Source organism: Platalea leucorodia (assembly GCF_965183815.1).
Source record: "Platalea leucorodia genome assembly, chromosome: W".
Classification (NCBI taxonomy): Eukaryota; Metazoa; Chordata; class Aves; order Pelecaniformes; family Threskiornithidae; genus Platalea; species Platalea leucorodia.
In genome coordinates this window covers 31,500,237-31,526,281 of record NC_138859.1, presented here as the reverse complement: position 1 = coordinate 31,526,281, position 26,045 = coordinate 31,500,237, and the positions used below count along the sequence as shown (strand labels likewise).

Sequence of the window (26,045 nt, the reverse complement as noted above, 5' to 3'; positions counted from 1 at the left end):
ATGTGCTTCATTTGACTTGTGATGGCCCCCAGGAGGATCTGTTCCATAACTTTCCCGGGGACTGAAGTAAGACTGATGGGCCTATAATTACCCGGATCCTCCCTTGAGCCCTTCTTGTAGATAGGGGTAACATTCGCCTTCCTCCAGTCCTCTGGGACATCCCCCGATCTCCACGACTTCTCAAAGATTATAGAGAGTGGCCCTGCAATGACATCAGCCAGCTCTCTCAACACCCTCGGGTGGATGGCGTCAGGGCCCATCGATTTGTAGGGGTCAAGCTCCTGTAATAATTCACATACTAATCCCTTCTTCACTGATGGTGGGTCTGGGTTTGGATCCTCCTGGATTTTCGTTCCCAACGCCTGGGATCCAACAGTGTTGGTAAAGACAGAGGTGAAGAAAGTGTTGAGAACCTCTGCCTTTTCAGCATTGTTGGTGACTGATTCACCTCTACTGTTTAACAGCGGGCCTATGTTTTCCTTCTGTTTCCGCTTGCAACTTACATACCTGAAGAACCCTTTCTTGGGTTTTTTTGACACCTCTGGCCAGTTCCAATTCAAGCTGAGCTTTTGCTTTTCTAACTGCATCTCTGCACACTCTGGCAATGCCCTTGTAGTTCTCAGTGGATAATCTTCCACTCCTCCATCTCTGGTACGCATCTCTCTTGGTTTTAAGCAGACCCAGGAGCTCGTGGTTGAGCCAAGGGGGCCTCTTGCTCCGCTTACTTCCCTTTCTTTTATAGGGGATAAACTGGTTTTGTGCTTCCAAGAGAGCATTCTTGAAGAACTCCCAGCACTCGCTGGCTCCTTTATCCTCCATGGAAGCTTCCCACGGAATCCCTCCCAACTGAGCTCTGAGCGAGCTGAAGTTTGCTCTTCTAAAATCTAGAACCCTTGTCTCGGTGCTAACCTTCAGCATGCTCAGCCGGATCCCAAACTCCACAATATTGTGATCACTGCAGCCAAGGTTGTTACTGACCGAGATGTTACACAGCAGGTTTTCTTGGCTTGTGAATAGCAGGTCCAGCAGTGCCTCCTTCCTGGTTGGCCCATCTAACATTTGTAAGAGGAAACAGTCCCCTACGCATTCCAGGAACTTGATGGATGACATGCGAGCTGCTGTATTGTTCTTCCAGCAAATGTCTGGGTAGTTGAAGTCACCCATGAGAATCAGGTTCTGTTGACCAGAAGCTTGCCAGTAGATAGAATGGCAATATATAACCTTTCTTATAGGTAGGTTGAGAGTTGCTGTTCTTACATTTTCAGATGAATGAAAGGCTCGAACCTGGCTCCCGACTTCTCTTTGATCTGGTTTTGAAGTGGCATTCTGACATACACAGCTCTCTCTTCTTAATGTGCAATTCTTCTTGGGTTCTCTCTGTCCTGTCCCTAAAGAAGTATCTATTTCCCCTGCTTATTTTACTCAGAAGAATTTGTTAAGATATGAAGCCCTTTCTGTTGATTCAAATGGTTGTTTCATCTTGCTAAATTTCATGTGGCTCTGTAGGTAAGGCTTGCGTGTTCATGCATGTTCTCTTTAAATAGCTAGAAATTATACCTAAATTCCTTGGTATGTATTTGGATAAGCTTCTCTTTTTGTTCAGCAGTATTATCTGTGACTTTGAGGTGTTTTTGTTAATTGATCTTGAAGCAGGCTCAGTGGCTTTAGTTTGAATTAATTTTAAAATTGCTCTTTATCTACTCCCTAAAAATCACATGCACAGCATTTTATTCTGTTGAATGTGCCTTGGTTTTGTGGTTTTTGTTGTGTTTTTTTGTTTTTTTTTTTCTTAGTAGAAACAGTTTATTTAAAACGCTCTGGTACATCTATTTGTAAGGATTGTGGAAAGCCATAAATATAAACTGAAAAGGAACCGGAGAGGTTTTGTTTTTTTCAAAATGGTGATGCAGGAGATACTAGTTGTGGAAGAGAACAGTCTGGATAATACTCCTGAAAATTGTTTTTTACAGCCAGAGCTGCGTTGCCATTTTATGTAGACAGCAGATGGCAGCATTAGACAACGTGTGCTTTGTCCAGGTAGCCAGAAATCAAATGATTGCTTTTTGGGTTTCTTTTGTTCTCCCCCTTTCCCTTTTTTCTTTTATTTCTTCGTTATACAAAGTAACCATGAGCTCCAAATTTGAACAAGCTATAGGTTTCATCCTTCTCAATTAATTTGTGAAAGGATCTGTGTTTATGCATGATGCAATGTGCTAAGAAATTGTTCTCTAGAGTAAAAACGAAATTTCTTTGCAGGAGGGTGCAGAGTGAGAGGAGGCACTGCTATTTCACTTGACTCAGGAGGTTCTGTCTTATCCCAAATCACATATATCTGTCCTTCCTCTACCTACTTAGTACAAAATGTCATCTGGAAAAAAAAAAATTAGTCATAATGTAGCGGCAAAACTGTTGCCTGGAGAGTGTGCTTGCTGAGAGCCAGACGCAATTTGGAAACAGTAATAAGTTTCCCTTGATATGATTATTTTCACTCTGCTTTAAGGGGGAAGAGAGGATGGAGAAGTGTTTGTTCCTAATGGGAATGCCCTTGAAAGAACAAGTAGGCACAATCAAGGGAAAAATATACATATTGTGCAGTTGAGATTGCAGTTCTACAGACTAGAATAGATTCTAGTTAAATTAGAAAAGAGGTGGATTAAGTGCCTAAATTCAGAGCAGCAGTACTAGCCCTGCAGCAAATGTCAGCATCTCAGCTGTGATGAGCGGTGTGTGGTGTTTGTGGCATGAGACTATTTTAGGGTGGTTAGTCAACATCTTCATTAATGTAGCGAGAAACAAGACACTTGTACCAAATGTATACTATCCTTAATGCAAAGAATGCATTAAGCACCTTTTTTTCAATACTGCTGCTTATGAGTAAGACCCCATCATTTTTTTTAGAAGCAAAATGAAAAATGCACCTATATGTAGTATTACCTACATTGGATGTTGAAAGTCATCTTTTAGTTTTGCTGTCTCCCCTGGCAGTATCCCATCCCTCCTGCCTTAACGAAACTGAATAAAATGCTATTGTCCATTTGTGGCAGTCTATAAATAAGGTTGCTGCAAAGTATGAGAAAATTCTTTTGATGTCCTAAATTGTGTAGTTATAATTATTTTTTTTTAGCATGTAAAGGGTAGTTGGGGTAGTTCCTTTTGTACTTTGGAAATATATTAGGACCAAAGTGGTAGGCTTTGAAAATGTTTTAGAAGCTGTGAAATATCAACTTCTCCCTTCAAAGAAAGTCCAGGTAGATTTGAAGGGGGGTAAAACTGCAGGTGTGAATGTTCCTTCCCCAAGCCAGGGAAAGAAAACAAAAAAGCAGAGATAAACGGAGTGATTTTTAAATGTTTATTACTTGTTTACGGTGTAAATTCCCAATGCTGTAGTTATGACACTGTCAGTATTGTACTGGGCCTGGTGGTAATGAATGTTGTAACATTTATCTTTGGTTTTTTGTCACTTATTTTATACCTTTTTTACTTTAAATAATTCCTGATGAGAGAATCCTTGGTAAATCAGAGCTGCATATTCCAAGTTGCCTATTACATTAGTGCGAGTCTAATGTATTATTCAAGCAAATCAGTAATAAAAGATTTAAGCCTTTGTCGGTTAGCTGTAATGACTTCTAGCCAAATTTCTAACTGTAGTTCACCCAATGATGTGCTGATCACAAATTATGTGCTGTTGTCCCTTCCTATAATATATGGAAGGGTTTTCCCATGAAAAAGAAAATAAGAGGAATATCTTCCCTGAGCTGTTAGGAAGGTGGCAGCAGTACAAGTGGAATCTGAAGGGGTTTGTACTGGTGGTTATAGTCCAAAAGAAAAGCAAGTTGTGGTTTTCAGACTTCTTTCAATTTGTGGCATGAGGCACTAGGTGGCCATATATGGTCCATTCCAGTCTTGATTAGCTGATGTAAGTAAATCTGCTTCTGCTTTGGATACCTGCTGCAGAAGTGCCAGCCTCCATACATTTTCTGTGGCACAGTAGTGTGGAGTCCCCCTAACTGTCCTGCCAAATGCCAGATCAGGACATGCTGTAAACAGCTGATTTGGATCACTCCCTGTTTGGGACTGAGGTTCAGAAGTCTGCCCTGAAAAGCATTTATTCTGTCTGCAATGCATTTTCTTTTAATTGTAGTTTGCCCAACTCTTACTTGTTAGATGTGACTATTTTTAGAGTTCTGTCATTGCCTATATATGTTTCTGCAGGATTTTTAGCATTTGTACATTAAAAAGTACGAGAACATATTATCCAATATCAGTGTAAGGTTGACCAAATTAGCACAGGTTAAATTGTATATAGCCTGTATATACTGGACTTTAAGAATATTATTTTTTTGTGACATTTTCTTTCCATTTCAATACAGACTACAAGAAACAAAGAATAATTTTTTAAAACTTTTTCAACTAAGGTCAGTCTTTGGTCAGTCAAGATGTTCTTTTATGAGTTTTGTTCTGCATTTATGGCTTTATTGTTTGTGAATCTGTTATCTTGACTCTTGCTAGGAAAGAAAAGATTATTGCTAGTTCTGTGTTTGGGCTCAGGCTCTTCCAAAAATGTGATCATCTTTTTGCAAGGGCAGGGGATTTATGAAGAACTGTGAGGAGAATTTCATACTTCAGATAGCCAAAAAAATATTTGTCATTTGAATGAGAACATATGAATCTGTTGGATTTGAGCATGATTTGATGAATTTGGCTTCTGGGTTGCATGTTGCATGAGAAAAGCTGCAAGGACTGACATACCATTGACATTGGAAAAGCTGGGCAAACATATTAAAAAAGGCCCAGAACCCCAAATACTAATACTTTCCCAGTGCAACAGTATACAGACTTACCAGTGTCAATGAATATTGTTCTGCTAGTATATTTCTTATTTCATGCTTCGTTTTCTCTTCTCCCAGAGCTAGAAGTGTCATGAAGTGTTTTGCATTATAAATGCTAGGGATATTGTGTAGAGACGGTCTTTGCCATGTTCTAAGAAATAGAAGGTGCACAGTGAAATCTAAGAAATCGAATAGACAGTTTCACCTCTTCCATTTTCCAAAAGAAATCAGCAAGAAGTAGATATGTGGGCATTGGGAAGAAACTGTGTCTGTATGTTGATGCCCTTTTTTTTTTTCTCCTTTTTTCCCCATGCAACAAAACTGATAGATGCACTTGCTGTAGATAGGTCTGTACATAGGCTTTGCATATTAGTGTTCACAGCAGTTAATGATATTTAGGTTCAAACTAGCTATCAAGAGGCAGGGAAAGGAAAAAAATACAGTAAAGTAGTGGCTCAGCTTCTCTCAAATGGGTTTTAATTGAGCTTTTTGTGATGAAAAGCTAATACTGTCTGTTTCCTAAAGATGACTAATTCTGTGTTCCAGTTGTAAACCGAGGAGATGGGACTGTAGTCAGAGAAGGCTTGTAACAAAATATGGGAGCAGGCATTTGGTTGTTGACTAAATATTTTAAATACATTGAGTTATGCTGGGGGGAAAAAAAAAGCTATCTATTTTTGTTACAGGTTATACACTTAAGGGTAACAAATAGGAACACTATGGCTGGTGCTAGACAAATATTTTTATCAATCAGGGTTGTTTCCTGCTATAGTTCTTGGAACAGGAAGTAAACATCTGCATCAGAGAGGATTTGCTATTGCCACTGATAATTGCAATGATTCTTTTCTATGAAAGCTACTTAACTTCAACAACATATTTAACTACATATTTTAACATATTTGTATGGTGTGCATATAAGGTCTGTTTTCAGTAGTATTCTATACCTCTTTTCTGCATTGATCAGCTGTAATACATTCTGAGTACTTCTGTATATCATTGAAATAAAAGGTTTTATGGCATCTTTAAGAATGAACGTTTATGCTTCCAGCTTCTTACATTTTTTTTTCCAAGGTTTCTTTGATCTTGATGTGGTGAGGTAGAGAAAAAGGATAGTCCCAGAGACCAATGGTGTTCAAAATATCAGTGTCTGAAAATGTTACCTCAGATTGGTAAGCTTATTGAAGCAGAACAAATGAGAACCAAAAATGCAGATTCCATCAATAAGTCTGCACTTCATGTCTCGCTGAAGCAGGAAACGTTAATAGATCTCCTCATGTTACTCTGTCTGATTAGCTATATCTGGAAAAAATGAGCCTTTCCTGCTGATGAGTTAGAGGTATGTGCTTTAACAGTCATGAAGGAAATGTTAAGAAGTTGGGCAGTGTTTTCTAACCATTCCTATTGTCTATATTCTTATTTGAGTACATTTAAAAAGGGTCTTAATGTTTATTTGTGAATACCTTGTGCTTAGAGCTGGGGAATTTCTCTTCTCAGAAGGGTTTCAGGGTAGGAAGTGGTAATATTGGCAATAGTGCTCAATTTGTTCTTATCCTCCAAACTGGAAAATATTTACCTCCTAGAACACCACTTAAACTTAAGCAGGGGTTTCCCCCTCCCCCCTCCATTTTACAACCTTGGAAACTCTGGCAGACTGATAGGCTCAACACAGTCACACAAGAATGGATCTTACTCAGTGTAGTGTAAATGGAAGCAACTCTGTTAGTGAAAAAGCAAAACACAAGAAAATCTTTGTATCATTTCCTACACGGCTGAGTCTGTAGTGAGCTTCAAAGGTCTTGCATGCATCTGAGGAAAGTGATGACATAAAGAAAGTATTCACTGTGGAAGATCATGCAGAGATCAAGAGAATTGGAAATGAAGTCAGCAAAGTAATATTTCTAAAGAAAGCCTTGTGTAAGAGAGAAAATAGAAGATAAGTTGGAAACTATGTCTAATATTAAAGGTTTTGGGAACAGAAGGCATGAAGGTGAGAGCTCAAGGAGGAACCAAAAGGAACAGTTAAGACCATAAATATGTGATGATGACTATAGCAGGATATGAAGTAAAAGAGAAGCTGAATTTTGTAGAACTGAGTGTGGAGTGGATCAAATTTCGAATTTCTGCATAATTTACTGGGCAGAGAAGCATTACATCACTGACAAGATGAGGCTACATCTAACACGTTATGAAATCCGAGGGCATGTATTTATACTGGGGGCAGTTCTGCTGTTACATTTAACATTTCTCTTAGGGGTGTGTACGTAGCCTTTTTGATTTCGTGCTGATTTCAGTAGAGGCTGCTTTTCTAAGTGAAACTCAGCATCACCAGTCTTGCTATAAGAACCAAGCCTCGCTAATAGATCTATTTCTAGCTCTTTTAGTTGTGAAGAAGGTGGCCCTTACTCTCTCAAATCAGTATGCTGCTGAGTTGCATGGCTTATGGCTATGTAGACTGAAAAAATATTGAAGAAGTCTGAACTTCAGCATTCATCTTTGAGAGGTGACTAGACTTCCTTGCCTCTGTCCATCCATTTCAACACCAGAACTTCCACTGAAAATAAAAACTTGTCTTAAACATAATTCAGAGCCTCATAATAAAACATGTCATGTGGTTAACCTTTAATACAACGTAACATTTAAAGAATAGTTTGCATCTTTTGCTGGTAAATTACTACATAAATATTTAGATTAGGCGCCAATAGGAATGTGGCATTATTTATGGATCCATATTTCTCTGGCATTTCAGATGCATGGTTGTTTTGCTCCTTAATAAATGCAGACATTAAAAGAACAAGCATACACAATTTTAAAGCTTTGCAGCTCAGGGGAGAAAAATTTCCACGTTTTGTTAGAACTGCTTATTGTCTCCTGTTGCATGATAGAGAGAAATCATTTAAAACACTTGCAGTTGCATTAAGCTCCTTTATTTCTGATACTTGTCACGGAGTGACGTCTCACCTGCTAGTGCAGATTGGTAGCAGAGCAACCTGTCAGATCTGAAGATGTTTTGGTGCTGTCTGTTCCTTCTTACTTCAGAGGCAGGCGTGTTATGGTACAATTACTGCTTTAATTTTTGCCCCCATCTTGCTTCAGTTCTCTCTCATCTTAATCCTTGGAAGGGGAAGGCAAGAATATATGAAATGTCTTACTGGTGAAAACTGTCAAAAAAAAAAAAAAAAAGAAAGTGCAGGTTCCTTTTTTTTCTGGTTTAGCTAGAGATCAGACTGTTAGGTGACTGACCACAAAGCTACATTGCCAGCATAACGGTTCAGAAAATGGTCCTGAAATAATAGCATTGCAAGCTGTTGTGGAAGCACTCTGAGATCTAAGACACATGAATTCTCTTACTTGCGCTGCACAGACTTCTGTGAAGTTATGTAAATCACGTACCTTCTCTGTAGCTCACCTTCCCCTTTATGAAATGTGACCTTTCTTGTAGAGTGAACATACAAGGATGATGACAGTAAGTCCATTGATACCTGTAAGCTATTCAGATACTGCAGTGATGAAGCTTCCTAGCACAGGAGTAAGTTTCCATTTGAGATAGATGGAAAAGGTATGGGTGTTTCCTTGATCTGTTGAAATTAAGGAGAGATACTGAGCAGCTCTGCTCCAGTCTTGGCTTCTAAATTAATCCTGCACTTCAAAAGTTAATTCTTTGGGGGCTATCGCTCCTCCATGGTCTCCACAATGTTTGTCAATAACACCTCACTGAATGTTCATGCTTCTGTGCCTTGGGCTTGGCATAAGTATCACTTGAGACCTGTAGGATCTTGTATTCTGGTTCACTGAACTGTTCACTGAACAGTTTCCTGTCTTGTGTTTTGAACTTCTGCGAGGAAAGTAGCTCTCTAGATTTATTTATTTTTTTATTTATGGTCCTCTTTTTGAAAGCCAGTCACTTCTAGTCTAGGGCCCTTGCAAGGTGTTCACATACACTAATTTTCCTTTCCTACTTGTTGGTAAGAAACAGGCATTCCCATATAGCTTGGTGTCAGGTTACCTTGATGACCTGTTGGTCTGGAAAATGCCCCTAATTTCTCTGATTTTTATAGGCCTCTATTCTATAAAATCTTTTAGTGTGACAGGATAAGCAAATAGTAATACTTGCCCCCAAAAGTCTCCCAATGTTCAGAAACCTGTAATTAAAAAATGCAGTCAGAATGTTTCTCCGTGTTTGATAGCACTGGATGGATTTTTTTGTTGTTATGAATTTGTTTATCTGAGTTCCATGTAAACTTTAAATGTTTACAGTCTCCTGCCAAGAGCAATTCCACAGTTTAGGGGAACTCTGAAAAATCTCCTTCTTTGTCTGGAACCTGGTGGGTAGAAGTACAGAAGAGCTTGTAAACACCTGAATTTGTTTGTTCAGTTGCTGGACAAGTGCATATTCTCTGTCCTGAAATGCTTCCAATAGAAATTTTCTGTCTTGATGAGTCCTGTATTTGTCTGGCTCATAACAGTTCTCCTGTTTGTGCAATAATAAGGGCCAACCTGGTCCCTTTGGTCTACTGAGAACATAAAAATGTATGTTTTTCCTTATCTGATTCCCTCCCCTTCATAAAATTTAAGGTACATTGTTCTGGTCTGTCCTGGTATATCTACGGACACAAATGTATGTAATCTGGGACAGTGTTGTACTGTTTGTACCATACAGCTTCCTTTTCTTCTCTGATGATCCAGATCTGAAGAATTTTAAAATGCCTCTTAATTTGAGGAGCTGTGGTTCACTTAATCTACTTCTAAATCTCAAATTGTCAGGAGGAAAGAATATCATTATTCATTAGGTTGGGAAGGTAGAATTTTCCTGTCTTACAATATGTGGATGTGTCACCTTTTGGTCTGGGTGTGAGGGAACAGAAGTCAAGAAGTTAAATCTGGAGTTTTGGCAAAAGAAATTATTTTTATTTTTAATTTCTCTCAGTTTTAAACAGCCCTGTTTACTTTACCTAGACATGTCTTCCATTTTGAACTGTGAGGCTTATTTTTGAGTACTGTTATTGCAAAAAGAGCCTACCACCAGGAAGAGCAGCAGAATGCACCCTGTTTCAGACAATACTATTTGAGACCTTAGTGCTGTAAATGATGTAGAAATGTGCATGTATTAATGAGGGGTATAATAGGTTTCAGTGAAAGTGGGAGATAAGATGTGTTAATCTTGTATATTTAAATAGTTCTACAACAATGAACCTTATAATGAGGCTGTTATTAAATCTTTTCTTCACTGGTTTCAGTTCATTGAAACCAGTGCTTTTCAGTTTGGCATGTTTAAGGCCAGTTTTTACAAGAAAGGACCAACTTTGAGGCCTTTGTCATTCTGAAGTACTTATCTAATTAGAGATGTATACAGCACATAATGGAAAAGAAAATCTTTGGAGCACTCTGAATGGAATACATTCCTTTTTTGGGGTTGGGGACACCTCCTTTAAAATTAGTATTAGTGCGCTTGTATGGAGTTTGATTTGACCTCAGCTGCCTTTTAGGAAAAGGAACATTGCATTTCTCTCGTCAACAGCATGCAAACAGATTGTGTTCTAACAAGGTTAGAAAGACTGTCAAAATAGCAATAGTTTTAAAAGAAAAAATTAAATTATCTATCTAGAATGATCTGCAATTTTTACATTCTGTGCTGTTCTAGCTATAACACTAAAGGCAGTTCCATAAGAAGGGCAAGATTTCTTGGCTCACTGGTATTTTTTTTTTTCTATTTTGGTCCAGCAACATTTACAGATTTTTCATCTTGCCACTTGCACCATTTGCAGATAGTCAGATTAAAATCTATGTGCTCCTGTCTGAGTATGTTCTAGTTTAAAAGGGTGAAAAAAGAAAATTGAAATACTCAAGCCTGATGCAGACTGATAGAGGAAGCAGTAAACAAAAGAATTCCTCATAGCAGCTAGGTTTCCTTTCCTGTATGAACCTGAACGAGGAATCTCTCATTCTGAGAGTGGTGGGAGCTTGACTGAAGGATAGTCTGCTTTTTTCTGTCAGCATTATTCCCATTTGAGGGCTGTAAGGAAAAGGTTCAGTGAGAGACATCAAGTATATAAAATTAAGAGTGATGATTGATTGTTTCCTGCGAGGAAGCAACAAGACAGGCACCATTGTATATTCTCAGGTGATCCCCATTCTGATAGTAACTGAGACCAAACCACATTAGCTTAGTTATAAAACGAGTTGATGTTTTGTGATCTTACATTCTCATTCCCTGCAAAGCAGACACCTTTTTGATTTACTATGCATGTTCTTTAATTGAGATAGAGGTGCTGTAGCTCTGCTCTCAGTAAGTTCAGGTTTTACATTCCATTTCTCTTTTCCCTCTTCATTCCCTTTCCAACAGCATTTGACTCTGAGCTCGCTTTTATCCTGTTAAATAACTCCTCTTACTGTGTCTAAACATAACAGGCTGAGCATCCTTTCTCAGATACCTCAATTCCCATATAGGCTAAAAGCACCTTACCTCTTCTCGGGCTTCTGCCAGGAGCTCTGTTGTCAAATGCGTAAAGAACATGGCTGTTTTAATATCGAGTAGTATTGATATGACAAATGGCTTTGTGTAAACAATAACGGTGGCTACTGTGAAAGATTTTTTTTTAATTCTCACAAAGGCCTGCAACTAAAACAGCAAGTATTTCCAGTGATGGGTATTTTATGTAAAGCTGTGACTGCCTGTGTGGATGAAGTGTAGCAGGAGGATTGCACGGTGGATTTTCATGTTTCAAAGTGATGTGTTAGATCCCTCTCTGTAACAAAATTAACCTCAAAATTTGACGAGCTCTGCAAGTTCAGTTAGGAGAGCGGTAATATCCAGCAAGGTCACTAGGTGGAGCGACAGGTCCATTTTTCTTGTCGCAGGGGCTGACCAGTGCTTTTGTCGGCTTTGCAGATGCACATATGGTAGAATATTATCATTTTGTGGTTACAATTATGAGCAATTGCATAGAAAATGAAAGCTAAATTGTGCAGTGTTCCTATTATTTGTTTAATTTTGCACTCTAAATGTGTAAAACGAAAAAATAGCACTCTCTGTGTGTGGATTCTGATAGGTGCAATACCTTCTTTTGGCTTCATATTCTCACACAGCACAGGTTGAGATTATTTTCTGTCGTACATGATGAAATGTGTGGTGGTGTTCTCAGATGCTGGGACTGTTTTGCACAGAAATTGTATATGGCTGAATCTTCAGGCTCCTTTTTTCCATAAAAAAGTATCATACATTTACCGGCTGATAGACAAATACATAAGTAACAAGTTCCTTAACAGTTTCCAGTGGAAGAGGCTGGGTAGCTGTGCCATGTAAGCAAATGCCAAAGGAAATCTTTAAATCCTGAAAGTCGCTATAGACGTTGGCAGAGCTCCCCTGAAAGGAGTGAGTATGTTCTGAACAAACTCTTTCTTGCCAGTGAAGGAATATCTCCTGCCATCGCAGTTCTTAAGCCAAAAGTAAAAAATTTTTATGGCCCATGCCAGGACCAGTAGCCTGTTACAATGATCTGTGGGGTCTGTATTTTGTGTACTCAGGTTCTTAGTTATTCTGTCATTAGATTCCTTATGTTCATTATTATGAAAATGCATGTTTTCACCAGTGTGTAGTGGCATAACTTGCCTTTTGTGTGTTGCATTCTTCCCTCCTTTTCACTAGAAGAAATTTGTTAGCACAGCCAGGCTGCAGAATAAAGTTTTATTTTCTTTTTTTGTTTGCTTGTAAGTATCCTTTTGTTTGTATTAATGAAGATAAGGCTGGAGATGTGTTTTCCACTTGGAATGGACAGTGCAAGCTCTGAGATGGTATTTGCATTTATTGATCCAGGCATATCTGCTAGCATATGATGACGTGTGATATTTTTGTCCTTACCCACCTTTGAACCAGAGAACACGGCAGATAAGCTGTCCAGTTTGATTGGCATATCCTGTGGAAAGCATTTTCAATACATAAGATCAAATCCTATACTCTAAACTGCTTTTGCATTTTGAAAGTATGATGGAGACTTCTCTGAGCTTTTGTTATGTTGGGAATTAGTTTTAGGTTTAAATGCTTTCCTTGCTCTCTTTAAATCATACTGGCTATCTTTTTGTTTGGCCAATTTTAGATGCACTATATTTATATTGTGCATCTCAGTATTTTTCAGTATGTTTAAAGCAAATTTGGGAATTTCATCATCTGGGTGGAATACAGCATCTTGGTAGATGATATAAACCTCAGTCTGTCTCTAAAAGAAACTAAAAAAAATTAAAAGTACTAGGAATAAATTATCCTGGAGAATTTAACCAGGGTAGGAAATCTTGTATTGCTGCTTTTTTTTTTTTTTTTTTTTTTTTGGATCAATTTTAGCAGTTGCCCTACAGGTGGTATGGGTGGAGATGGAAAGATTATTTTTTGAAAATACCTCATTCAGCTGTTTAGGAAACTGCATTTTTTTATTTCTGTTCCCACCTGACATTAGTAAGTCCAGAGACTAGATTTGAATTTGATGTTTTACATATGCTTCCTGAAAGCTCCGAAGGACTGCCCTGGCTTTGTCCCTAACTTTGTTCTTAACTCTGTAGCTTTTTATTTAGGTAGGTAACCATAACTTAACTAATTTGTATGTGCCATATACAGTCTTGGCTCACTTCAAAGTGTAATCAAGTCATGAACTAATTACAATACCATATTCCCAAAGAATGTAAATTTAATTTCCCTTCAAACAGAATGGGAATATATTAAGTAATTCCTTTATATGAGAGCTGTGGCATTCAACAACATAATGCTGATGCTTCAAACAGAAGTGAAGTTCTTAACTTTTGTGGACCTTGTGACCTTTTTCCCTATGCATCTTCCCTTTTTATTCTTGCATCTTGAGTTAATTTACTGACTGGATAACAACATTAAAATATTCAAGTGTAAATTAAAATGTAACTGTTGGGCTTCAGATTGGAGATCACTCTATCTTATTGTACGTGACTTGCTTCTTTATAGTGTTTTCAGAAATGTACTTCCTGAGGATTTTGGATCAGAAAGAGATTGTGTTTTAAATTGAAGGCTCATAAGGTTGAGACCCGCACTGGATGATTTCTTTAATACATTGAAAAGAAGATGTGCAGAAAGTTCCCTACAGGTTCTGTGCCAAGGAGTCCACGTAAATTCAGTTATATAAGAATGAGCAAAGTGAAGTTGTTCATAAAACATTTTATTACCTTCAGTCTTTGCAGCATCTTCAGAGTTTAGATAATAAACCTTCATAGAAGTTACTAGTCTTTACCCTTTCACAGAACAATGATTCACATAGGTTCAAGCCACTTATTTCTCTTAATTTTAAAGGCAGAAGAAATGCGTTAGGGTTGACTTTGATCTGTGCCTGGACAGTTTGATTTCCAAAATGCAGTCCCGTTGTTGCTTTTCTGAGATGAGATTGTCAAAGCGCAGGACTGTATATGTATTAAACACAAGTTGTATTTTAAAATTAAATGTGGGTCAGCTTCCAATGAAGTATGTAATTGTTTATTGCTAAAGGAAAGAGCTTAGAATATCTTGGTTTATATATTAACATATTCCTTTTAGATGTTAATTCATTAATACCAGCAGTTTATTTTTATTCATATGACTTTTCATATGTAAGTAGTTGAAACTGCATTATTTTAATCCTTTCTTTGGTTAGGAAGAAGAGAGCCTGCAGGTGGAAATCAGAATGACATACATATTGCTTCTTTCCCAAAAGGCATGGTATCTTTCTCCTATTGATATGCAAAATATTAAGGTAGAAAATAAACCTCATTGCCTCATGTCGAAATACTGAAAAATATATGCTTAGGTTATGCATAGAAAAATGCGGGCCCACTTCAAACTGAGTGCACCTGTAGTAGAGTTTGCTACGAGGCTGTCGTGGGCCTTTGGGGCTCTGCAGACTCTGCAAATTCTGTTCCCTTGTATTATGAACATTTAAATGTAGCTTGAGCCTTATTGTAGATACAGGTATAGTATTATTTGGAGACCCAGCTATGTTGGGTCTTAGCCTTTTCTTGAGTTTGGTGAAATGTTTTCTTACTCTTGCAGCAGCATTTTAAGGCATTTTTGGGCCACTGAATAACAGTGCAGTGGAATGCCATAGTAGTACAAGGTGCCAAAGTTATAGATGCAGAGGTGTGTCTATTAAATAGATGTGAGCTTGCTTTGATATTGTTCAAGTTGCCAGACACAGTCCAGCTGTATTCTGGAAATGATATAGTGTTGGTGTTGCAGCCAAACTAAAAAAAAAAAAACACAGAAACATAAAAGCAAGGTAAATTAGATCAGGCATGAAGTGCTTGATGCTGTGCTACTGTGGCTGTGCACGGCTCCTTGAATAGGTCTGGCTTATACACACCTAGTTGGAGGGCAGGCAGACAAGCTCAGGTCTGCCTGCAACTTATCTGAATAGATTTTTCTTTAGAGACCGAAGACCTCCCTTTCAGTGCTCAGCCTAGCTTCAGCAACTTAGTGTCTGGTACTTCCTCAGTGTCTCCTTCTCAGTCTAGTTTTTCACAGTCTTTGTCTTGAAGGGACTACCTGAGGCAGTGAAGAGAGTTTGGTCTTTGTTGAAACTGCCAATATGATGATAACTAGTCAGCTTTCTAGATGCACATCCTTAAGCAGGGATTAAAAAAAAAAGTAGTTTTTTGGCTACTAGATCATGATTGCAGATGTCAAAAAGCTTTCTTTGTCATATGCTGAAATCATATCCCTGAAGGTTTCTTGTATCTCTTCCGCAAAGTGTAAGTTGTTGCTGTCTTATTTAAATTTAAATTTAAATCTAACTTGTGCCCATTTGACTTTTTCTTTCCTTTGCTTGCTTTATTCATCTTTGCATATCTCTAATAGCTCTGAGTCTCTAGAGAATCTTCCATTCTATATAGGGGCTGATGGGACTGGAGCATCTTGTTGCTGAAGGTAGAGATTTAGCTCTTGTGTTTTCTTCTGGACGTGGATCAGAGTATGCAGCCTTGAATGAAAGGACTGTCCAAGTCAGAGCTACAGTCAGGGACTGTAGGAATCGGGCATCCCTGGACATCTTGTTTGATGCTTGGGAAGTCTTTAGGGTTTGTCTGCATGGGTGAATGCAGGCAAACTTGCACTCTAAGCTAATCAAGTGCGAGATGAATCTGGTCTGTTAGTGCTGCGCCTGAGCTGTGCTAACTTACCCTACAGCTACAAGACTTGCGTCCAGGAGCTGGCTTGTGGAGTGTGGGACTGCTGGGCTGCACCTGTGTGCACAGACATGCCCAAAGGCTCCCTGTGCCACAGTTTTTCCATGTGTAAAAAGGGAACACTAGAGTTTATGCCTGTCCCAAAAATGCTTGTGACAAGCCATTGAAGAAGGAGTCACTAGGTGAGGAGTTCTCACAACCACTCTGAAAATGCAAGGCTTTTGTTATTAGTCCAATTGCAAAAAAAAAAAAAAAAATCTCATTAGTTGTGTTCTCCTCCCTTGATAATAGTTTCTAGAAAACTTTTTTCCAGCCTCAAATTCCTGTGATTGGAGGCTGCTTTAACTTTTTTGTTTCTTCAAGATAAAGGGAGGTAAAACCAAACAATTCTTCTTGAATGATACAGGCTAAAAAAACCTTCTCTCTAAAGAAAAAGTCCTCTACCTTCCCCCCCCCCCCCCCCCCCGCCTTTACAAGAAGTGATTTGAGAAAGGCAGAACTTCAGCAAATAGCCCTTGTAGAGTAGCCTGGTGAAAGGGTTAAAGCCAAGATAGACAAAGCCACTGCATCAAAATGCCTCCTGAAAGAATTAAAGTCTAGGGGCAAGGAGGATATTTTAAATATCTTAGTCACTTAACTAAACAAAAGAAAGGCCTTTGTGATTTAGGGAGCAGTTAGAATGGTTGTAAGAAAAGGGGGCTCCGGGATAATCCCATCTCAGACAACTGGGCCTTGGGAGAACAAATGCACGGAAGACAGGAGGTCACAAAAGAATGACAACAGCCTTGAAGGGCACCGTTTACGTGATCCTAGGACTGAGTTTGCGCAGAAGCAAAGGTCAATCAGCGAACACAGCGAAGAAGACTACGAGCCTTCATCTGAAGACCCCCAAAGACCACCTGAAGACCACCACGGGAGACGACTGCGCATGCGGATCGGACATTTGCATATATTAATAAGTTCCAGGAAATCTCATGTTTATGTAAATGATTTCTCGGAAATCCTGTGAATATGTAGGACTTTATAGTATATAATCTCTGAAAGTCTACCAAATCGGTGGCGCACTTATGGTGGAGAATCCCCAGTGCTGCCCAGCGCTGCAATAAAGGATACCTGCTTAATAGTAACTTCGTTGCTATTGAGTTTCATTTCAGGGACTCTCTGAATGCTCCATTTCTCCCTTGGGGAGATTCGGACTGTGAGGAGAAGCATCCGTGAATTTTTGTATCAATCACTGGTATTGGCAACCTCAACTGAAAATTGAAAACCTCAACTCTAGATGAAGAGACCAGTGGGTGTTTGAACTGCTGTAGCATGAGCATTGCTCACAGAAGGATGTGGAGGCTGATGTGTAGAACTCAAAAGCTTTCTACAAAATTGCTGGATGCTCTAAACCAAAACACTTCAGATTTTAAGCTGGGCTTCACTTATAGTCAAAGAGGCAGTGGAAACAGTGTACTGGGAACAGTACAGGAGGTCAGTGGGTATGCTAGAGATTAGCGCTTTTTCTTCCACCTTTTTTTCCCCCCACATTCTGGGGAAACAAGGAACTGTAGCTCTGTCCTACTTCAACTTGAGAGGGCTAAAAATATTTCAGCCATGAGTAAGCTGGGAGTAGTTGGTGTAGTCATAGAGCAGACTTAAAAGCCTGAGGCTTAAGAGTGGAGCTGGAGAGAGTAGGGTTGAGACTTTGTAAGGTGGATGGACCCTACCAGACAGGTTGCTGCTGCTGGAAGAGGTGGCCCCCTCTCCCAGCTGCCTATTCCCTCTGCTCGCTTTGTGCCAGCTCTTGCGCTTAACTGACCCTTTGCATTGCTGGTTCAGTTTGAGCTCTTGGGGTGAGTGAGAAGTTTGGGAGAGCTGCAGAGCTGGTGCAGATGGAGGGAGTGAAACTCCGTGGGGTGAGCGCGAGTGTGTCTTTGGCAGCAGCTGAGCATTAGGTTGGCTGTGCCTTCTCATGAAACCTCGCCCCTAAGAAAAAGCTCTTTGTTCCCTGCCTAACATCCCTCTCCCTGGAAATCTGTTCCTGGCCTCTGTAAGCATGACACTGCTGCATGCTAGCAGTCCCTCTTCTCAAAGCCAACTCTATCTCCACTGAGGTTATTATCTCTTAAGAGCCATAAATGAACTCTTAATTCTGTGACTTATGTTCAGTGATGAAATTAACTAATTTATTCTATAAAATATATAGTACTTGCAGTATGACATGTAAATGTGGCTGTTGAAACGTTAACCTTTGCATTTCTGATTTTTTTTTTTGTTCCCCCCCCCGTACAACCTTAATACTTTACTAACAAACTGCATAAAATGTATTATTCAGATACATTCAAATGCATATTTCTTGGACATAAAACTACCGTTCCGTGAAATGCCAAGTACCACTTCTCTCAGGTAACTAACATCTTGTAAATCCAATATTTGTGCTCCTGAACACATAAAGAAATATCTGATGTGAGCATTTAGGCACGTTACTTTTTCTGTGGAATGCAAATCTGTAGGACTTGTTGTCCTATAGGTTTTTTTTTTCACCCTTATAACTTTTTTTTAAGGCAGATTCTGAAAATATTATTACCTATGTATTTGTCTAGAGACTGTATTGCCAAAGTACATGTGTGCCCTTGTTATATCTGAATGACTTAAATATTTTTGTGGCAGTGTTGTATATTGCCTGGCTAATTTGTAGGGGAAAAAAAGAGATTATCTTGCTGCTTTTAGTGAAAATTCAATAGAACGGAAGAGTAAGATCTAATATTAAGGCTTTTTTTTCTTAAGAACATATTCTGCAGTAAATCATAGAATCATAGAATCATAGAATGCTTTGGTATGGAAGGGACCGTTAAAGGTCATCTAGTCCATTCCCCCTGCAAGTGGCAGGGACATCTTCAACTAGATCAGGGTGCTCAGGGCCCCATCCAGCCTGGCCTTGAATGTTTCCAAGGATGGGGCATCTACCACCTCTCCGGGCAACCCGTTCCAGTGTTTCACCACCCTCATCATGAAAATTTCTTCCTTATATCTAGTCTGAATCTACCCTCTTTTAGTTTAAAACCATTACCCCTTGTCCTATTGCTATTGGCCCTGCTAAAAAGACTATCCCCATCTTTCTTATAAGCCCCCTTTAAGTATTGAAAGGCCGCAATAAGGTCTCCCCAGAGCCTTCTCTTCTCCAGGCTGAACAACCCCAGCTCTTTCAGCCTTTCCTCATAGCAGAGGTGCTCCATCCCTCTGATCATTTTTGTGGCCCTCCTCTGGACCCCCTCCAACAGGTCCATGTCCTTCCTGTGCTGAGGACCCCAGAGCTGGACGCAGGACTCCAGGTGGGGTCTCACCAGAGCAGAGTAGAGGGGCACCTCCCTTGACCTGCTGGCCACACTTATGGAGAGCACATTATGGAGAATTATTGTACTTAGAGCTATTGTGCATGTGTCTTAAACAAATGAACATTTTTTTTTTCTTTTCCTATTTGAAGCTTCATGTTTACTTAATAAGCAAAGCAAGGCTTTGGACTCAGACTATGGTGGCTGTAACAATGCATTGCTTAATGTAGAGTGATTGTGTGAATGAACAAGGTTTTAATCTTCTAATACAGGAAGTCTTAACAGTTACAGTGCTGACCAAATCTTAGAAGAATTTCAGGGATATCTTGGCTGCCATTCAAGCTCATGTTAACTATTTCCCTTCCCATTCATGATCATGTAACTGACCCTTGGACAATCAGGATTTGCTTGCATTCTTTCCTAATGTTAATTTTGCATGTCATGTTTTAAGCTGTATTTTAAATAAATTTGGCAGCTGCAAGCAAGAGGTGGTGGCATCATGTGCACAGCAAGGGCTCTGCAGTCTGTAAAATACAATTTGGGCATCTCTTTTATGGTACACGCACATCATGTATGTGCTAAGCTTGAGAGTGAGGGCAATCTTGCCTAGCTTTTCAGCAGGACTGATATTAGATAGGTGCATAGCCATCAGTCGTGTGCCCCAAGGCCCTTTAGGGTACTCATTCCTTGTGCCAGCAGTGTGCTAGCTGGAGGGAGAAGAGGGTAAAATCTGTTTTGTGGGGAAGGGGTTGCTGGAAGCAAAGTGAGTTAAGAGGGCTGTAAAAAATTGATAAAGATAGGACTGTCTGTTTTTATATTCTGCCACATAACATGGGTTTAAATGAATTTCCCTATAATTTGTCTTCAAATACCAACATTTAACTCTTAGGCTGTATAAATGAACTGGCTTTTTCTAGAGTAAAATTCATGCCCTGCGTCCAGGCTAATATGTTCACTTACTATAAACATTACTGTCTATAGTTACAACCGGAATAAAAAATTCCTTTTATATACATCATAGCTGGCAGGGACTCCTGAGACCACCACAAATCACTTCAGCCTTTTGGTGCTCTCTGACGCAATGAACTGAAATGTAAAACGGCTCAGGCTTCAGGCAGGCTGGCTCTGGAAAGCAATTAGCTTGTTTAGACCATTGTTTGTACCCTCCCGTATTTCCAGGTACTGAGCAAAGGTGTTCTAGGAGCTCTCCTGATTGATTTAAACATTGGGGTTTAATAACCTCCCATTCCTTCCTAAAATGTTTTGCTTATTCTCTGTGTAGCCTTTTATTTAAAGAAAAGAACAACAAAAAAAAACAAACAAAACTGTGGCAAGGCCTCCCCTCCCCCAAAAGAACAAGAAGAAGAAGAAGAAAAAAAAAAAAAGCAAACAACCTCAGGGTTATAACAGGGAATAAAAAGCAGAGAGTTATTTATGTAGCCATGATTGGCAAAAATGATTGCAACGTGAATTTGCCCAGAAGCAATGATTAGATCAGAAAAATGTTAAGGAAATCTGTAACTCGACACCATTTTATAGACTGAAGAAGTTTTTGTTCCCTACCTTAATTGCAGTGACTTGTTGTTAAAGTATTTATTCAGAGTAATCTCTTTGGACAGTGAGCCCTTATCCCATCTGCATGCATAATTAAAAGTGAGGGGGGAGAAAGGGGAGCATAAATGGTTTACCATGCTACATGAGCAAGGGAGGGAATTACACAATGACAGGTGAAGAGCAGATTTGTCTCCTGTTGGAATTTCAGTGCTGCAAGCAAGGCAGGACACTGTTGCTTGCTAATATCCTTGCAAACACCACAGTTGCTGCTTTTCCAGATTACTGTCCAAAAATCATTGCTGGTCTCTGAAAGGCCTGTAGCACTGCATCTGTGGCTGGGGGTTTTGGAGCCGTTGGTGCTCAAGCAAAGAGATTTGGATTTGTGTATGTGGGCTTGTGAATCCATGTCTGTGCTTAAAAATGGACTATTTATTTACTTGGCTGGCTATTTATTTATTTAATTTATAATAAACATTGGTAGTGTCTGCCTTTGCTGAATACAAATCAGAGGGTTGTAATTGTTCCAACTGAAACAATGTGATCACCTGCCTCCTGCTGCTGTCCCTTTTCCAATGATAAAAGAACTTGGTGCAATTCTTCTTTTTCCACTCTCTGAGTAGAGAGAAGGTTGTACTTGAACATTCATCTCTAGGCAGATTTATCATCATTAGGCAGTACTCAAACACACGGTATCTGGTTTTAAATTGAACTTTTATGGATGTAAATCAGATTTATACAGAGTAAGTTGGTATATATTTGACTCTAATCACTAAAGCATATTTTTCCCTTAACTTCTGATGTCTCACCTCTGCAGCAGCAGTACAGAGAATGCCAGGAACTTTTGAGTCTTTATCAGAAGTACCTAGCTGAGCAGCAAGAAAAACTGTCGCTCTCCCTTTCTGAACTCAGTGCTGCCAAGGAAAAGCAGCAGAAGGTAAGCTCTTTTCTCCCATCTCCTTTTTTTAATGATATCTTTGAAACATCTTTTCTCTTTTACTAGAACTGCAACTTTAAGTGTATTGTCTTGCATTATACAATGTCGAATAATGTTTTGTGATTGGCTTCCCCTGAGTCCTTCCCTTAATACATGGATTGCAGGAAAACAAAAAAAACCCCAAGTTTTGGGTCAATCAAATGGGTGAAGTTAATTGACCATGTTGTAATGGAGTAGGAATCATAGGAATCCATGCCTTTGCGAAGGAAAAAGTTAAGATGCTCTTCTGTTTTCTGTCCTGTTTGTTAAACAGTAAAATAATTGCAATCACTATAGATACAGCCATTCAAATTTTCATTGTGGCTTTTGATGATTGAAAAGGACGTTACAGATGATGTATTTGGTCAATAAGTGCTTTCTCAAGTCTGTAAGGTAGCCCATCTGATTTGAGTTGTTGATAGAAGACCTATAATTATATATGCAGTTTAAAAACACAAAATGTTGACTCAAGATACAACATGTTAAATTAAGTGGTAAAATGTTTCTCAGATGCATATGCCCTAAGACTTGAAAACATGGTTGCTTGAGGTTTTTTTTTTCTGATAGCTAGGTACTTGATTTGCATCCCTGCTGATAGCAGATTATACCCTGAAAATGAAGGCTACTTATGCAAGTGCTCTACCTAATGTTCTTACCTGCTATTCTCTTTCAGTAGCTTCCATCTGCAGAATCTCCAGAGTCTATCCTACCTAAGACTATGCCTTTTTTATAGGTTGGGCCCTTGTTCTTTTCTTTTGCTGGAAGAGTCTTAAAGGCTTATAATAGGGCTAGAAGTAAAGTCATCAGCACAGAGTATCCAGAAGTTGGCCTGATTCTGGCCTCTCAGTGGTTCCCTACTAACAAAATTGCACAGACAGATCCTACTTCTCAGGAGCCTGTGAAGGAAGGGGTGCAATTTTAATTCTGTTCAGGAAGCAGGTAGCAATACTTATGACTTCATCGGCATCAGGAATCTCTTTTTTATCCTGCTGATGGTTTTTGCTTTTTTTTTTTTTTTTGGTAAAATATGTTGTTGGACATTGAGCTTTTAGCCTTTGTAAACATTTCATTTCCATTCTTTTGAATTTTTATCTGCCATCCATTCTGTGATGGCGTTGAGTTCAAAACAAGAACCTTTTTCTCTGAGAATGGATGATGCCTGTGTTCTTGCCTGTGATATGCAACTTGCTGGGGATCTCCGTGGAAAACAGTCCAGAGGAGCCCATGTAGTCCAACAGCACCATGGCAGCTGTGTTTGGGATGATGTCAATACTTGTCTCAGGTTTTGCCATGCTTAACCTTTCACCTTTAGCTTTAAATACACATATCTTGTACTATACTAGGTTAGTATCTAGTATAAAGTTATCTGGTGTAATCACATCTACAGTGCTAAAGTATAAAAGCAGATAATAGGAAACCTTCAGCCCATTAACTGTTAAATCAGCATCTGATGGTACAGCAATCCACATTCATCTCCTCTTGTTCTTCTGTCTTCCTAATCACTCTATCAATGTATACACAGAGACTTCTCTGAACTTGTTTTCTGATTTCATGTGCAAAGTTCTATCAAGCTTATCTTTGATCCCATTATTTCTTTTCTCTATACTTACAGGTACTTTTGTCCACAAATGCAAATTCATTGATATTATATTGAGGCTTGCCTTGACATTTCATTTATGGTTACCTAGTCTACAGGTCCAGCACAGCAGGTCTGAAATTACCTTAGCCCTCTTGCCCTGTGCAAAGCTTTGTAGGCATAGATAAAAACCTGTCAAAGCATGTTTCAACTGTGTTTTCTTATAGCTTGCAAAATATTTCTAATGTTTGTAGCCTTCCTCTTCAGTTTTCTCTTTCTATGCAGTCTTGGTAGGCATAGAGCTGTTTATACCTTGAATGCATTTGCCTTTATAAATTGTTAGCTTTTTTTTTTTCTCTCCAAACAAGCACTTAATGCTGTGTTTCTCCTCACAGCTCAGAAACTGTGGAGAGATTTGCAGGACTGCCTCACTGCATTGGTTCTTTCCCTAACACAGTCCTTCATGTGATAGCTATCAAAACCGAAGAAAAATCACTGGGCTGCTTCTTGTTGGACTATTGTGTTATTTTCACACACGTTTTTTGTTGTTGTCTTTTTTGTCTCTTGTCTTAATACCTGAACTGTGAGCTCTGAGGGCGGTGATAGGTCTCTTTTTGTTCTGTTTGGGTGTTGTCTTAACACAGTAGTTCAGGCAGGCCTAGGGCTTGCATTCTGGTGTCTGCCTCGATGGGGAATGCCACAGGGGAACTCGGCAGGGAGGGATTTTTTGGGAGGTAAGAATTGGGAGGGGGACAGACCCAGAAAACTTTCCTCCTGGTCTGAGTGCTGCCCATGCCAGCTCTCTCTGCCCTGTTGTGCTGGTTTTGGCTGGGGTAGAGTTAATTTTCTTCACGGTAGCTAGTATGGGGCTATGTTTTGGATTTGTGCTGAAAACAGTGTTGATAACACACTGATGTTTTAGTTACTGCTGAGCAGTGCTTACACAGAGTCAAGGCCTTTTCTGCTTCTCACCCCACCCCACCAGCGAGTAGGCTGGGGGTGCACAAGAAGCTTGGAGGGGGCACAGCTGGAACAGCTGACCCCAACTGACCAAAGGGCTGTTCCATACCATATGACGTCATGCTCAGCATATAAAGCTGGGTGAAGAAGAAGGAAGGGGGGGGACATTCGGAGCGATGGCGTTTGTCTTCCCAAGTAACCGTTATGCATGATGGAGCCCTGCTTTCCTGGAGATGGCTGAACACCTGCCTTTCAATGGGAAGTAGTGAATGAATTCCTTCTTTTGCTTTGCTTGTGCACGCATCTTTTGCTTTCCCTATTAAACTGTCTTTATCTCAACCCATGAGTTTTCTCCCTTTTACCCTTCCGATTCTCTCCCCCATCCCACTGTGGGGGGAGTGAGTGAGCAGCTGTGTGGTGCATAGTTGCCAGCTAGGGTTAAACCACGACACCTGTTGAAGCTTTTATGTTCTCCCTCTTTTTGTTTTAAGCTGGACTTTGAAAAAAGTCACCTTGTTTAAATATTAGGCTAAAGGAAGTCTTCCTGAGTTGTGTTTGAATCCCGATCCGTTGGGAATCTTTTCCCTATTGTTTGTTTTTGACTGGGCTAAGGAAATCCTGGATATGTCTGGCTTTAAATCAATAGATACTAGCTTGCTACCTAGTTTTCACTTCTTTGAACTGTCTAGGAGAGGTAATCAGCGTTTCCGATTTCAGGTGACTGCTGATGTTACTGGGGCATCTGTGCTTCAATGTAAGATGTTGTTCTGATGTTCATGTGTCTTGCAGAAACATGGGACTGCACAGTTATACTTGGTACTGAAGCACTTTGTTCTGCCTGTTATGAGCTGTTCTTTCTTGTTTCTGTTCATTTTCCCCTCTTTTTCCTAATTGTTTGTTTTGATTCATTTCTAATGCTACACCTTTATCTTAACATCACCTGCTTTTCACCTGTCTGGCTCCCTCATTCTTACCGTACAATAATGCTGACCATGACCTGTCACTTTCCCCTGGGTTTAGATAGGTATTTGAAAGCATCTCCTTTCAGTATTTAAATGCTGGGCTTTGTGTTACAATGAGGCAATTAACAGGTCAAGAGAACTGCAGCAGTACCAAACATCTATAGCATTGTTGCAAAAAGAGGTGGAGTTGTATGGGAGGCAAACAACTGCAGTAGCTGTGTGCATGTGGCTGAATTTAGCTATATTTAACTAATGCAGCTACTTTGATAACTTTTATTTTCATCTGTTTTAGCATCACCTAACGGTAGCAATAATTCTGAAATCACGTTTTCCTCTTACCTAATATTGCTTCTTTAGAACGAAAAGTCAGCCCTCAAAATTTAAAGAAGCATTCTGATAGCAGTGAAATAAAATTGCTGGAGAGATGGTGGTGAGATGATTTAAGACAGAACTCTTGTGGAGTCAATAATCAGTAACTGGAACATGGAGCTTCCTTTTTTTGTGAGATAAAGTTAATTCCATTTGAAAAGATACTTAAGGTGACATGAGTTGAATTATTCAAACTGGCCTTCTTAGCATTAACTCTAGGTTAATATCTCATGATGCCTGTGGTTTCATTATAGGAGCTTTAAGTACATAACTTACCATAAAAAATTCAATACCTAGAAGCTGAACTGAAATTGGTTTACCTTCTACTGACCCATAAAAAGA

At 39.4% G+C, this 26,045-nt stretch overlaps 1 pseudogene across 1 annotated transcript in view; it reads left to right on the top strand.

Annotated features, from left to right (window-relative positions):
* LOC309601675 (protein hinderin-like) overlaps window positions 1-26,045 on the top strand; it is a 158,145-nt pseudogene that overhangs the window by 55,016 nt on the left and 77,084 nt on the right. Inside the window, exon 6 of the transcript XR_014230903.1 lies at window positions 21,678-21,797. The product of XR_014230903.1 is annotated as a protein hinderin-like (transcript). The remainder of the gene's footprint in view (window positions 1-21,677; window positions 21,798-26,045) is intronic.